This window comes from Theropithecus gelada, chromosome 1 (genome assembly GCF_003255815.1).
Source record: "Theropithecus gelada isolate Dixy chromosome 1, Tgel_1.0, whole genome shotgun sequence".
In the NCBI taxonomy this organism is placed as follows: domain Eukaryota; kingdom Metazoa; phylum Chordata; class Mammalia; order Primates; family Cercopithecidae; genus Theropithecus; species Theropithecus gelada.
This window is the reverse complement of record NC_037668.1, coordinates 40,634,858-40,647,274: the sequence shown is the minus strand read 5'-3', so window position 1 is coordinate 40,647,274 and position 12,417 is coordinate 40,634,858. Positions and strand designations below refer to the sequence as shown.

The 12,417-nt window shown below is 53.1% G+C and overlaps 1 protein-coding gene across 1 annotated transcript in view; it reads right to left on the bottom strand.

Annotated features, from left to right (window-relative positions):
• The window catches only part of PLOD1 (procollagen-lysine,2-oxoglutarate 5-dioxygenase 1), a 41,969-nt gene that overhangs the window by 27,770 nt on the left and 1,782 nt on the right, over window positions 1-12,417 (bottom strand). The gene's annotated exons all lie outside the window — the stretch shown is intronic.

Genomic DNA, 12,417 nt, shown 5'->3' with positions numbered 1-12,417 from the left:
AGGGCCCAGGGAGGAAGGAATGATAGAGCAGGAAATAACCCAGGTTTCCTGAGTCTCCTCCAGGGCTCCCTCCACCTAGTAACTGACTGATATAGTTGGATATTTGTCCCCTTCAAATTGCACGTTAAAATGTGATCCCCAGTGTTGAAGGTGAGGCCCAGTGGGAGGTGTTTGGGTCACAGGGGCAGATCCCTCATGAATGGCTTGGTGCTATCTCCTTGGTAATGAGCGAGTTCTTGCTCTGAGTTCATGTGAGAGGTGGTTGGTTTTTATTTTTTTGAGACAGTCTCACTCTGTCACCCAGGCTGGAGTGCAGTGGCATGATCTTGTCTCACTGCAACCTCCACCTCCTGGGTTCAAGCTATTCTCCTGCCTCAGCCTCCCAAGTAGCTGGGACTACAGGCAGGTGCCACCACACCTGGCTAATTTTTGTATTTTTAGTAGAGATGGTGCTTCACCACGTTGGCCAGGCTGGTCTTGAACCACTGACCTCTGGTGATCTGCTTAGGCCTCCCAAAGTGCTGGGATTACAGGCAAGAGTTACCGTCCTGGCCAAAAGAGCTGTTTTTTTGTTTGTTTGTTTGTTTTGTTTGTTTGTTTCAGTGCCACGATCTCAACTCACTACAACCTCTGCCTCCTGAGTAGCTGGGACTACAGGCACTCGCCACCATACCCAGCTAATTTTTGTATTTTTAATAGAGGCGGGGTTTCACCATGTTGGGCCAGGCTGGTCTCAAACTCCTGACCTCAAATGATCTACATGCCTCGGCCTCCCAAAGTGCTGGGATTACAGGCATGAGCCACTGTGCCCAGCGGAGAGCTGGTTGTTTAAAAGAGCCTTGTACTTCTTCCTCTCTCTTGCTCCAGCTCTCACCATATGACATGCCTGCCATGAATCAAAGCTTTCTGAGGCCTCACTGGAAGCAGAACAGATGCTGGTGGTATGCTTGTACAGCCTACAGAACTGTGAGCCAAATAAACCTCTTTTCTTGAGAAATTACCCAGCCATGGGTACTTCTTTACAGCAACATGAAACAGACAAATACACTGACCAACGTGTCATGAAGCATGTGCTGTAGACAGGAGAGGTGTCTACACCCTGAATTACAGGACTGAGTTTCTGGCTTTAGAGGGCATGGAAGGAAGAATTTACTCTGAATGTTGACCACCAGGAAGATCTCTCTGGCCAATGATACACATTAGCCCAGGGACAGTAAATACATGGCTCACAGGTCCCTGCTCTCCATGCCTAACCCAGGACAGACATTGCTAATCTATCCCAGTCTTTCCTGCTGAGTATCACATGGTTCTAGATTCTCCCAACACCATGCTTGAGGCTGTTACAACCAATGAGTCAGCCCAGAGTGGAAACTCACTTGAAATCCACTGCTCCAATCCCGACCTTTGGCCAGGGCAGCCATTCCTCCATTTTTAACAAGGAACCTCTCTCATGCTCTGCAGTGTGGCCTGCCTCTGCAACAGAACCTTCTGGAAATAACTCCCCAGAGAGCATCTCAGGGAGCCCTGGGGAAGCCCCTCCCAGAGCACACTTTGAAGCTGTGTTCTCTGAGAATTGAGGAATCTGGAGCTAGCCTGCCTGGTTAGAATCCTAGCTCTGCTCCTTCATAGCCATGTGACCTGGGGCAAGTCCCTATCCCTTCTGAGGCTCAGTTTCCCCCTTGGAAAGCAGGGATAATAACAGTACCTACTTCTCAGGGCTGCTGGAGTAATTAAATGAGATCAGGCATGTAAAATCCTTATTGGGATACTCGGCACACATGAAGAGGTATTACTGAAGGCCAGGCACAGTGGCTCACACCCATAATCCCAGCACTTTGGGAGGCTGAGGAGGGCGGATCTCCTGAAATCAGGAGTTCAAGAACAGCCTGGCCATCATGGTGAAACCCTATTTCTACTAAAAATACAAAAATTAGCTGGGCGTGGTGGCATGTGCCTGTAGTCCCAGCTACTCAGGAGGCTGAGACAGGAGAATTGCTTGAACCCAGAAGGTGGAGGTTGCAGTAAGCCAAGATCGCACCACCGCACTCCAGCCTGGGTGACAGAGTGAGACTCTGTCTTAAAAAAACAAGAACAAAAAAAAGAGGTATTACTGATGCTGATTAATGAGAAGCAAATGCCTTGGCCTGGCATTCAAGGCCCTCTCTGATCTGGCGGGTGATATACTCATCCCTCTCCATCATGGGGGCCCTCCTCCAACTGGGGGGGGGTCTCTCCTTGCTGGGTTCCTCCCATCCTACCATGGCTCCCTCTGTGTCCTCTTTCTTGTTTTTGTTTTTTGTTTTGGGCAGGGGAACCCAATTTCACTCCCGTTGCCCAGGCTGGAGTGCAGAGGCACAATCATGGCTCACTGCAGCCTCAACTTCCTGCACTCAGGTGATCCTCCCACCTCAGCCTCCCGAGTAGCTAGGAGGGACTACAGGTGCACACCACCATGCCCAGCTAAATTTTTTAGTGGAGACGAGGTTTTGCCATGTTGCTCAGGCTGGTCTGGAACTCCTGGCCTCAACCGATCTGCCCACCTCGGCCTCCCAAAGTGCTGGGATTACAGGCATGAGCCACCACACCCAGCATATGTCTCCTTTCTCTAACCTTCCTCCAGGTCCCAGGGCCAGTGACAATGACGTCCCTTCCACCTCTACGAAGCTTTCCCTGATTTCTCCTTTCCTCTCTGGCCTCCGAGCCACAGAGGCAAGACCCACACCGCGGTGCTCATCATTGTCTTAGCTCACTTAGGGTGAGTTTTAGCTCCCTGAGGGTCTGCAGCTTACACTTTTCACCTGGTGGCCAGACTGACAGCAGGCAGGTAAGGCCCTCCCCTCCCACCACCTCAGGAAGTCAGGAAGAACCTAGACTGCAGGAACAAAGGGGCCTGGCTTGCCAGAGCCTGTGGGGCAGGGGTAGCCGGGGAAGGATCTGGCCCCAGGGCAGGGGGCGGGTGCCAGGCGGCCCAGAAGAGATTGGCAGGGATCAGCTGGGGTCCTGGGGGAGGAGGGGTGGATACACCAGGCACCTGTGGGAAGGAGAGGCCTCACCACCTGAACCTGGGATCCAGAAACAAGGGGTGCTGCTTACACTTGGGGAAGGGCTCCACCCAACTCCTGCCAGGACGGTGAAGTCTCCCCCCAGGAAAAGAGAACCAGAGCCACCAGCTCTGAGGCCCTCTTGTCAACATGGGGCTGCTGGGGACAGGAAGAGTGTCACATTTCATGGATGGAAAAAGCCAGCGTGAGAGCATGTGAGTGAGTGAGCGTGTGTGTGTGTGTGTGTGTGTGTGTGTGTGTGTGTGTGCATGCGCAATTCAGGATTCTTGATGGAACAGGCTCTTGGAACTCCAGCAGCAGGGGTTGGGGAAGGGGATGGGGTGGCGTAGCTCAAAGCCCCTTTCTCAAGTTCCTGCTTCTCAATAACAGCAACAATAATGGCTTACCTTCATCAAGCATTTTCTGTGTGCCAGACACATTTTTTTTTTTTCTTTGAGACAGAGTCTTGCTTTGTCACCCAGGCTGGAGTGCAGTGGCTAGATCTTGGCCCACTGCAATCTCTACCTCCTGGGTTCAAGCGTTTCTCATGCCTCAGCCTCCCAAGTAGCTGGGATTACAGGTGCCAGCCACCATGCCCAGTTAATTTTTTGTATTTTTAGTAGAGATGGGGTTTCACCATGTTGGCCAGGCTGGTCTCAAACTCCTCCTGACCTCAAGTGTTCAACCTGCCTCGGCCTCCCAAAGTGCTGGGATTAGAGGCATGAGCCACTGTGCCCAAATTTTTTTTTTTTTTTTTGATACAGATTCTGGCTCTGTCCCTGGGCTGGAGTACAGTGGTGTGATCTTGGCTCACTGCAACCTCCGCCTCCCGACTTCAAGCAATTCTCCTACCTCAGTCTCCCAAGTAGCTGGGATTACAGGTGCACGCTGCCACACCCCGCTAATTTTTGTATATTTAATAGACACGGGGTTTCACTATGTTGGCCAGACTGGTCTCGAACTCCTGACCTCAGGTGATCTGCCTGCCCCAGCCTCCCAAAGTGCTGGAATTACAGGCATGAGCCACCGTGCCCAGCCAACGCTGTTCGAAGCACTTCACACGTACTAACCCCCCACTTTCCAGTTAGGAAACCAAGGCTAGAACTGGCGAGTAATGTGCCCAAGGGAGCTAGGAAGCAGCAGCACCAGGACTTGGACACAAGCCTGAACCCGGAGTCTCCTCTCTTAACCTAAATGCATGCACTGCCCAGCCAGGGACAGTGGCCAGGCCATCTGTTGAGAGGGCCCTGTCCCTCTATCTATGTAAGGGAGCTGTCTAGCTGTGCCCTTCCCACATGCCCACTTTCCTCCGCATAACCTGTCTCTTCCCTGTTTTCCAGGGAAACAGTGCTGCTGAGAGCCCACACTGGGGCCTTAACAATCCCCAGGTTCCGTGGCTGGGCACAGTGGCTCACGCCTGTAATAGCAGCACTTTGAGAGCTTGAGGCAGGCGGATCACCTGAGGTCAGGAGTTTGAGAGCAGCCTGGTCAACCTGGTGAAACCCTGTCTCTACTAAGAATATAAAAATTAGCCGGGCGTAGTGGCACATGCCTCTAATCCCAACTACTCGTGAGGCTGAGGCAAGAGAATCGTTTGAACCCAGGAGGCAGAGGCTGCAGTGAGCAGAGACTGTGCCATTGCACTCTGGCCTGGGCGACAAGAGCAAAATCCTGTCTCAAAAAAAAAAAGGCTGGGCGCGGTGGCTCACGCCTGTAATCCCAGCACTTTGGGAGGCCGAGGCGGGCGGATCATGAGGTCAGGAGATAGAGATCATCCTAGCTAACACGGTGAAACCCCATCGCTACTAAAAATACCAAAAAAAAAAAAAAATTAGCCGGGCATAATGGCGGGCGCCTGTAGTCCCAGCCACTCAGGAGGCTGAGGCAGGAGAATGGCATGAACCTGGGAGGCAGAGCTTGCAGTGAGCCAAGATCATGTCACCACACTCCAGCCTGGACGACAGAGCGAGACTCCATCTCAGAAAAAAAAAAAAAAAAAAAAAAAAAGCCAGGCACGGTGGCTCACGCCTATAATACTAGCACTTTGGGAGGCTGCGGCAGGTGGATCACAAGGTCAAGAGTTCACGACCAGCCTGGCCCAGATGGTGAAACCCTATCTCTACTAAAAATACAAAACTTAGCTGGGCATGGTGGTGGCGGGAGCCTGTAATCCCAGCTACTCGGGAGGCTGAGGCAGAGAACTGCTTGAACCCAGGAGGTAGAGGTTGCAGTGAGCCAAGATCGCGCCACTACACTCCAGCCTGGACGACAGTGAGACTCTGTCTCAAAAACAAAAACAAAAAACAAAACAAACAAAAAAACTCCCGGGTTCCTTGGGCCACGCAGAGCCTGACTCTCTGGTTGAGGAACCCACGTGATTGTCCAGTTCAGAGGGTCCCAAACCTGCCCACACATCAGCATCACAAGAGAAGTTGTGGAATCCAGGCTTCTAGGCCCTGGGGCTAGGGGTCTGAGATGGGCCCAGGAGTCTGGATTTTTCCTACCTTTCCCAGGTGATTTCTGATATCAAGCCACATTTGGGAATCACTGGTCCAGTCCATCCCCTTGGTCCCCTGACACTAGGCTGCAATGCAGGGGTCTGTCTGGGAGGCAGTTCACAAGAGAACTGAAGACAATCCCTCCAACAAGAGACCCTGGCATGACGTCCTAACATCCCCAAGAAAACAGCCTCGATAAACCCAGCCTGCACCCCGTTCCCTTGACCTGTTGGCAACACACATTCCTTCCCCTAAAGAGGCCTCCAGTCTACCTCCTCCTGGAAGCCCTCCTTCATCTCATCCCATGTGGTCACTCCTTTGCACATGCAGTCTTGGTTTGCCCAGTAGTTGACGTATTGGTACAAACCTGCTCCTTCTCCCTCTGCCAGGCCAGAGCCACATCTTTATTTCCTTGGTCTCCCTCTCCCTCACCATGGCTGGGACTGGGCCTGACCAAGACACAGTGTACATTCTGGCCCTAAGCAGCAATGTGAGGCGTGACACCGTGGCTCACATCTGTAATCCCAGCACTTTGGGAAGCTGAGGCAGGCAGATCAGTTGAGATCAGAAATTTGAGACCAGCCTAGCCAACATGGTGAAACCCTGTCTCTACCAAAACTATAAAAATTAGCTAGGCTTGGTGGCAAGAGCCTGTAATCCCAGCTACTAGTAAGGCTGAGGCACGAGAATTGCTTGAACCCAGGAGGCAGAGGTTGCAGTGAGCCAGGGTCACGCCACCGTACTCCAGTCTAGGCAACAGGGTGAGGCCCTGTCTCAAAAAAAAAAAAAAGGCCAGGCACAGTGGCTCACACCTGTAATCCCAGCACTTTGGGAGGCCAAGGAGGGCAGATCACCTGAGGTCAGGAATTCAAGTCCCACCTGGCCAACATGGCAAAACCCCGTCTCTACTAAAAATATAAAAATTAGCCAGGCAGTGGTGCATTTTACATGGTGCAAGTTATACCATGGTGCCTGTAATCCCAGCTACTTGGGAGGCTAAGGCAGGAGAATCACTTGAACCCAGGAGGCAGAGGTTGCAGTGAGCCAAGATCGTGCCACAGCACTCCAGCCCAGGAGACAGAGTGAAACTCTGTCTCAAAAAAAAAAAAAAAAAAAAGCAGCAACATGGGAAGGTGATTTCAGGAAGAGCCACCACCACTGAACCCCTGTGAGATGCTGTGTGCTGTATGTGGCATGTTATATTCATTATCTTATTTAACGGTCAACACTATATAAGGAAGGTGATATTTTTATCCCTGCTTCTTCAGGTGAGGAAACTGAGGCACAGAGAGGCTAAATACCTGGCCCAAAGTCACAGAATCTTTAGGTGAAATGGGAATGAATTGGCATTCTAAATGCCCGTCCTCTTGTCTTCATTTCCCTGTCCAAGAGCCCAACATCCTAAAATGACAGAGACTCCTGGCTGCAGATAGAAGCCAGGGCTTCCAGCCACCTTCCCTCTGGCCTCTGCAGCAGGAGCACTCAACTCCAGTCACATGGTGAGGTCTTTTCCCAGCTCACTGTTAGGCCAGGCCAGAGAAACCCTTAAGGCATGGACGTGGAAGATTCATTTTCAAGCACCAAGGCCCCTCCCACCTGCTTTCTGTCTGGTCCAGCCAGCTGCCTTGGGCTAAGGCCAAGGCCTGGCACCCAGAGCTCTCAGCCCTCCCCACCTTCTTCTGCCCAAAGTCCAGCAATGACTTCCCCAGATGAACCCGTGATCCAGGATCAGCAGAAATCAATGAGAGACAATAGCAGGGGTGCTAAAGACAGATTGCTGGGCAGGGAACTTAGCCTCTCTGTGCCTCAGTTTCCTCATCTGTAAAATGGGAATAATACAGATGATAGTACCTCCCTCCAGAGACTTTCATGAGGATTCAATGAGCTGATGCCGTAAAGCGCTTGGCACAGTGCCTGCCTTGGTAGTTGTGGGGGTTCTGGCGACAGGGTGCCTCCCCTAAAAAGGGGAGCTGTGTCTTGGTAGGTGCTGCCCTGGGGGTCAGGAATAAAGGGGAGCTGCCTTCCTGAGAGCAAGAATGATGCAGAGGGCAGGGTGGCTCATGCCTGTAATGCCAGCACTTAGGGAGACCAAGGCAGAAGGCTTAATTGAGGCCCTGAGTTCAAGACCAACCTGGGCAACAAAGTGAAACCCTGTCTCTATGAAAAATTAAAAAATAAGCCAGGCGTGGTGGCACGCACCTGTAGTCCCAGCTACTCAGGAAGCTAAGGCGGGAGGATTGCTTAAGCCCAGGAGGTGAAGGCTGCAGTGAGCTATAATCACTGGGCCACAGGAATTAGCCAGGTGCAGTGGCTCACACCTATAATCCCAGCCTTTGGGAGGCCAAGGTGGGTATGATCACTTGAGCCTGAGTGTTCAAGACCAGCCCAGGCAACACAGTGAGACCCTGTCTGTACAAAAAAATAAAATTTAGAAAAACTTTTAAGAAAAGAATGATGTGGGCGGTAGCTCACGCCTGTAATCCTAGCACTTTGGGAGGCCAAGGCGGGTGGATCACCTGAGGTCAGGAGTTTGAAAACAGCCTGGCTGACATGGAGGAACCCTGTCTCTACTGAAAATACAAAAATTAGCCGGGCATGGTGGTGGGCACCTATAATCCCAGCTACTCGGGAGGCTAAGGCAGGAGAATTGCTGAACCCAGGGGGCAGAGGTTGCAGTGAGCTGAGATGGTACCATTTCACTCCAGCCTGGGTGAGCAAGACTCCGTTTCAAAAAAAAAAAAGAGAAAGAAAAAGAAATGAATATGTGGACTGAGGGTGAGTGCTTGGTTGGGGCGTGCCTATGTGATGAGCTCCTGGAAGAATGGGACCTCTGGGCACCCCTGGTTTGACTGTGCCAGCAGATGCCCCCTCCTCCCCAAGCAGTCCCAGCCCAAGGCGTGGGTGGTCACTGTGTGGCCTGAGTCAAAGCACAGTCATGACACACCCAGTCTGCTCTCTGGGGAGGCGGGAATGAATGAAGCCCTTCCGCCCCCCCCCCCCCCCCATCCTTCATCCCCACCCCAGGCTTGAACGGAAGCCAGGAACAGGGTCTGGCAGGAACTAGGGATGCCCAGCACCTGGGAGCCAACCTTGGCCTCCCCTGGGCCAGCTGCCCACTTAGGTCTCCCCAGACCCGGCCCCACCCCCACACCATCCAGTGCAGCCTGCCTGACTCCCGGGACCCTTCCGTTCTCTAGTAGGGAACAGCATGACCTGAACGCCCAGCTGAGCCTCTGATCTCTGCAGCTGTCCTTCCCTCACTGTGGCCAAACCAAGGCCTACAGGGAAAGGCAGGAGCTGGAGATCTGCTAAAAGTTTCTGCAAACGGGAGGAAGGGCCGTGGTACATCTGGCCTCGGCTCTAGGGACATCTGCCTGTTTGGATGTTGCCTTTTATTCCCCCAGTTCCCTGTGATGGAAGATGTTGCTTTGCTGAAGCCTCCTTGTGTCTCCCATCTTGTTCTGGAAGCCCCCACAGGATGGCACAATATCTCTTCCCTCAGACACGGGGTGTCTACTGAGGCGAGGTGCTCTATACCCCCCTCCGACTGGGAGCCCCCTAAAAGTGAAAACAGTCCATGTTTCTCTCCATGCACCAAGGCCATGGGTTTTGGGTGAGGGGACAGACAAGCTGCTGACAGCACCCCACCCACCTCACTCCCCAAGACTCCACAACAAATCCCCTCCCCTACTCCGGCTGAATCCACCTCAGTAGCTGACCCTCCCATCCACCTGCCAGGGAAAGGGAAGAGCTGGCCTCTCTGGGGGGCTGCTGGGGTGCCCCCCACCAAACATATACACTAGTCAGTGGGCTGCTTAGGCAATGCCTGCAGGGAAGATGAGCAATCCACTCTGTCCTGTCCAGCTGGCTGAAGGTCACGCCTCAGCTGGGTCTGGGGGAGCTGAGCAGGCTCCCCCAGGCAGCATTTCCAGGCAATAGCACCCCCTTCCCATCCAGAGGTGCAGAAATGAACAGTAGATCTGAGTTCCAGACAACGACCCCACCCCCAACCAGCTCTGGCAACGAGAGACCAGATGTTTAACCTTCCAGGGCCTCAGTCTTCCCATCTCCAAAATGGGGTTGATGATTCCTTACTCATCAAAGGGATCCTGGCCAGGCGTGGTGGCTCACGCCTGTAATCCCAGCACTTTGGGAAGCCGAAGTGGGCAGATTGCTTGAGGTCAGGAGTTTGAGACCAGCCTGGCCAACACTGCAAAACCCGTCTCTACTAAAAATACAAAAATTAGACAGGCATGGTGGTGCATGCCTGTGATCCCAGCTACTTCGGAGGCTGAGACAGGAGAATCGCTTGAACCCTGGAGGCGGAGGCTGCAGTGAGCTGAGATCGTGTCATTGCACTCTAGCCTGGGCAACAAAGTGAGGCTCTGTCTCAAAAAAAAAAAAAAAAAAAGAAGGAAAGAAAATGAAAAATTGAAAAAAAAAAAGGAAAACAGGTAAGGATCCAAATGGAGAAGGGAAGCAAAGGCGCAACTCAGACTGGCCTGACATTAGCCCCAGGCCTGGGGATCCGCTCTCTCGTGCATCAGTGAGCACAGATGTGCTTACTACCTACCAGGTGCTCTACCTGGGTTACGTCAGCAGCACACTGATCCTGTCCTCCGCCCACAGCAGCACCCTCCGTGAAGGCTTCCTCAGATCTGCTCTGCCCTCCTCCTGTCACTTGCTGGGGATCAGGGTGCCTAACGCCCTGTCATCAGTCTGGTCCCTCTACAGTTCAACTTCCCGGGCTTCATCGTGGGCAGCTAAGGTTTCTCTCCTGGGATGGTCTGGGATGCAGGCAGCCCATGTCAGCAGAAGCAGGGGTATCAAAGGCCCAGAAAACAAGGCCACAACAGGGCTCCTGGCCAGTGAGGGGACCCAGGCCGAGAGCCCTTTGCACGGCCCGGTGGTCAGCGTTTCCGTCACTGGACTTTCTGAGCTGTTTTACTGCCCTGCTGTAAGCCAGCAGCCCTGGGCCCGGGAGAGAAAATGCCCTTTGCCGAGGGCCTTTCATGGGCCAGGCATTGAGCTGAACTCTCCCCAACTTCATCCCCTGAAATCCTTGTTAGAACTCCAGGCGTAAGGCCGGGCGCGGTGGCTCAAGCCTGTAATCCCAGCACTTTGGGAGGCCGAGGCGGGTGGATCACAAGGTCAGGAGATCGAGACTATCCTGGCTAACATGGTGAAACCCCGTCTCTACTAAAAATACAAAAAAAACTAGCCGGGCGCGGTAGCGGGCGCCTGTAGTCCCAGCTACTTGGGAGGCTGAGGCAGGAGAATGGCGTGAACCCGGGGGGTGGAGCTTGCAGTGAGCCGAGATCGCGCCACTGCACTCCAGCCTGGGAGACACAGTGAGACTCCGTCTCAAAAAAAAAAAAAAAAAAAAAGAACTCCAGGCGTGAGGCAGTATCACCGGGTCTTGCAGGCTAGAACACCAAACCTCACAGAGAGCAAGCAGCGCCGGCTTTACCACTGGGAGACGTGGGGCCTTGGGCACAACCTGGCCCAAGGGAGGTACTCAAGAAATGGCAGTTCCTGGCCGGGCGCGGTGGCTCACGCCTGTAATCCCAGCACTTTGGGAGGCCAAGGCAAGCGGATCACCTGAGATCAGGAGTTTGAAACCAGCCTGACCAACATGGTAAAACCCCGTCTCTACTAAAGATACAAAAATTAGCTGAGCGTCATGGTATCTGCCTGTAATACCAGCCACTAGGGAGACTGAGGCAGAAGAATCGCTTGAACCTGGGAGGCGTAGGTTGCAGTGAGCCGAGATCGCACCATTGGACTCTAGCCTGGGCAACAAGAGTGAAACTCTGTCTCAAAAAAAAAAAAAAAGAAAGAAATGGTGGTTCCTGGCTGGGTGCAGTGGCTCCGCCTGTAATCCCAGCACTTTGGGAAGCCGAGGCAGGAGGATCACTTGAGGTCAGGAGTTTGAAACCAGCCTGGCCAACATGGTAAAACCTCGTCTCTTCGGCCGGGCGCGGTGGCTCAAGCCTGTAATCCCAGCACTTTGGGAGGCCGAGGCGGGTGGATCACGAGGTCAGGAGATCGAGACTATCCTGGCTAACATGGTGAAACCCCGTCTCTACTAAAAATACAAAAAACTAGCCGGGCGTGGTGGTGGGCGCCTGTAGTCTCAGCTACTTGGGAGGCTGAGGTGGGAGAATGGCGTGAACCCGGGAGGCGGAGCTTGCAGTGAGCCGAGACCACGCCACTGCACTCCAGCCTGGGAGACACAGCGAGACTCCGTCTCAAAAAAAAAAAAAAAAAAAAAAAAAAAACCTCGTCTCTTCTAAAAATACAAAAATTAGGTGGGCATGATGGTGCAGGCGTGTATTCCCAAACTAGTCTGGAGGCTGACACACGATAATTGCTTGAACCCAGGAGGCAGAGGTTGCAGTGAGCCGAGGTCACACCACTGTACTCTAGCCTGGGGGACACAGCGAAACTCTGTCTCAAAAAAACAAAAAAAAAACTAACAACAACAAAAAAAGAAAGAAATGGTGGTTCCCATCCCTGACCCAAAGACCCAAGGGTCCCAGAACCCAGGATCCTTCTAGTGGTACAGTTTCAGGTTCTCCAAGAGGGTAGGCTGAAGGAGGAGAACGCCACGGAAGCTACCGCCAGTTCTGCTTGGCTTTGCTGGGACTGTCTGCAGTCTCTGCCCTTCTCGGGACAGCCCTGCAGATGGCCCATGCCAGGGAGGGCTGGGGAGGAGGGAAGCACCCACTCAGGACAGTGGGACACACACTGCAATCCAATCGGCCTTGAGGAAGTAGAAGGAGTGCTAGACTGGTGCCCAGCTGACCTCGGACCAGCCACCTCCGTCTGGACCACCCTGGACAGTCACTTCATCTGTCTGGGCCTCAGTTTCCTCA